The sequence below is a fragment of the Sciurus vulgaris genome (genome assembly GCF_902686455.1).
Source record: "Sciurus vulgaris genome assembly, chromosome: 14".
Taxonomy (NCBI): Eukaryota; Metazoa; Chordata; class Mammalia; order Rodentia; family Sciuridae; genus Sciurus; species Sciurus vulgaris.
In genome coordinates, this window is record NC_136475.1 from 18,846,559 (window position 1) to 18,850,049 (window position 3,491).

A 3,491-nucleotide genomic window follows, 5' to 3' on the forward strand; every position below is an offset into this window, starting at 1 on the left:
ATCTTTGAATTAAGAAATGTATGGCTATCTAAATTGTACTATTTAATATAACTTAAGACCAATCTCAATCATGTAAGGATACTCTTGGGCAACATGTATGGATTTTTAAGTGTGTTAGACAAGATCGAGAAATATGTTGGGAAGAATAACTTCAGCTGAACAAGAGAAATATCATACAACTTATTACTTTAAAAAAAAAAACTGTAGCTTTTTTTATTTGCCCACGTTTCCACTCTGTATTCATGCTTCTGAAGTCTCTAAAATTAGTGCCATTATTATCCATTAGTTTCCGTAACTAAAGCCATTTGGTATCATTTCCATCATTGAAAAAAAGTAAATTGCTGTAGGATTTACACTTCTGAAATGGAATGGTGTTTCCAACTTCGCAGTACTTCTGTGTCAGTACAGGCTGCTTCACCTTAGAATGATTAGTGTTTTGTGAGAGATGTATAAGAAATCGCTGGGCTAATCAAGGGAAAAATTACCCAGCAGTTGAGGTGGATTTTAATTAATTACGTTGCTTGCTTGTAAGGGAGAGGCCTTTGAGAAGATAATCCAAGAAACATCACATATGAGCTGTTTGTTCTCTTAGGACTATTTTAAAAATTGAAATGTCTTGACTACTCTCCAGTCCATCTCCAAATACTCCCAAGATGTCTTCCAGTAATTTTCTGATCAGTTTCCCTTCTGCCTGGGCAGAAATAAACAAAGACCCCCCAAATAAGAACAAGCAAAGTCTGTGTATTCAGAGCTTGCTGTAGCAAGGGAGTTAGCCACTGCTACCACTTGGGTTTCCAGGGAGAAGAGTGGGAGAACAGTGGAGGAAGGGAGGCTTCAGGACGCCCTCAGTGGAGCCTGCTGCCTGGTGAAGTGGCCGGCAGGTGCACCAAAAATGAGGTCTCCTCTGTGATTGGTTGAGAGAGCACATTGTGCCTGGCCAGTTCTCTGACGAAATTAAAAGGTGATGAGTGCAAGCACCTGATCTTCCACTAACTTCCATAACTCCGGCTCCTACAACTGAACCTGGCATTTGACTGGCATTTCACAAGCAGTTGCTGAGGGACTATATTAGGAATCAGAACATCCCTTGGTAGAAATGATCTTATGCATCTCTCTTTCCCTCTCTAATAACATTTCCTTATCTACAAAATGGGTTTACCCTCATTCTTTGAATAACAGCTCTGTTTACTGAATGAACACCATCTGCTCAATTGGGACAGGCACTTTGAAGACATGATCTCACGTAATCCTCCAAAGAGCCCTCGGACATTGAACAGAGCCTCCTCCTGCAGGGCACTGCCACGGCAGCTAAGCATCCTGTGCCCTTGCACATAAGCGTTCCCAGGCACCGGGCACGCCACAGCCATGAGGTCATCAGAGACCCCCCAATCTCATCACTGCTCTCCCATCCTCTGTCACCACTCTGCACAGGACACGACATTATTATTCTCATTTAAAAGACAGGGAAATAGTTTCAGATTTACCATCCTGTCCAGGCTACTTTTGTTACTAGATTGGGACCCAGGGGCAACTTGCTTCCTTTCTCTGGGACCTTTTAGTATCCCCCTCTTTAAAGTAGGGTGACAAAAACACCTGCATCAAGGCTTGTGATGGGTGGAGGAGAAGAAAATACTCTTCCTGGTGGCAAAGTGTCAAACACTAAGTATAAAGAAAGAATAGAACTGAAAAATCACCAGAGTTTCACAGACTTCACAGTTCTCACAGACTTTTTCCATCCATTGTCTTATTGGCTTTTCTAAACACTAAATGATGAAGTGAAATGTGAAAGTGTTAAATAAGGGCTTCAGGGCCATGTAAAGGGGGCCCTGCCACTTCTAAATTGTGTGGTAGGAATAATTATATCCAATCACTAATATTTTCAGGCTTATGTTCCAAGTCCTTTCAAGGCATTAACACATTTAATCCTCATAACAAGCTGTATTTTACTCTTTTCCTTTTATCTCTTTGTTTTGAAATATTTTTAGAGCTACAGAAAAAATTTCATAAGTAATACCATCCACCCAGATTCCCCAAATATTGACACTTTACTATGTTTTGTTTATTGTTCCTCGTGTTTCTATTGTAAAGGAAGTGGAAAGCATCACACCCTCTTACTCCTAAATATTCCACTTTATATTCTTCAAAACAGAGACATTTTCTCTCTCTCTGAAGAAATATTTTTCCTATATAATAATTGTACACACTTATGGGATACAATGTGATAATTCAACACATGTATATGATGTGGAAATATAAGATCAGAGTAATTAACATTGTCATACCCTTAAGCATTTATCATTAGGAACATTCTTTTTTAACCATAATTATCATAATTATGAAAACAATATTGATACAGTAATATTTTCTAAACTCAGGGTTTATTAAAATTTCACCAGTCATGCTGCTAATATCCTTTATAGCCCTAACAACAAAAGAAAGCTTGGTCCAGGATCCAGTCCACAATCCCCTATTATATTTGGCTGGGCTGCCTCTTTAGTTTCTTTAATTGGGAACATTTCCTTGGAATACTTGCCTTATAGGACCTAGACATATTTTAGAAATTCATACTATTTATTTTGTCAAGCGTCCCTCACTTTGGGCTGGTCTTTTGTTTTCACACAGTTTGATTTAGATTAGATTGTGCTTTTTATTATTTTCTTTTTCTTTTACTTTTTGACTACAAATGCCACAGAGCAGAACACTAGCTCCCTCCTGGTGCATCTTTTCAAAAGACGCATTATGTTGATTTGTCCCTGCACTGGGTAAGGCTAACTTTGATTGCTTGGTGAAGGTGCCACCTGACAGTTTTCTCCACTATGAATTAACTATTCATTCCTGTCTAGATTAAAACAACAACAACAACAACAACAACAAAAATAACATGTGGATAGACTTTGAGGCTTTCTTCAAATTTCTGGTGATTTTTCAATTCTATTCTTTCTTTACACTTAGTGTTTGACACTTTGCCATCAGAAAGAGTATTTTCTTCTCCCCCACGAGCCATAGCAAGACTTGATGCAGGTGTTTTTGTCACCCTACTTTAAAGAGGGGGATACTGAAAGTTCTCAGAGAAAGGAAGCAAGTTGCCCCTGGGTCGCAATCTAGTAACAAAAGTAACTTTGACAAGATGGTAACTCTGAAACTATTTCCCTGTCTGTTAAATGAGAATAATAATGTCAAGTCCTGTGGAGAATGACTGCAAACTCAGATTCTTGTCCCAGTGATGAGATGACTTTCATCCAGACCATGATAAGGTTCGTGGAGCACAGGAAGTTCAAACTATTTACATCAACTCACAAGATCAGAATTAAAACCCAGATTTTCCAGTGTACAGCCCCGCTTTTCTCGCATTGAATTGGGGGCTACTAATTCAGGAAAAGTTTGGGAAAGAACAGTTTCTTTCACATCCTGATAGGTTTCCCCTATCTGCTGATGCTCCTTGTGGTCTCAGTCTGGCTTGTTTCTTTTGCTAGAGCCCAGGGATGAGGCCA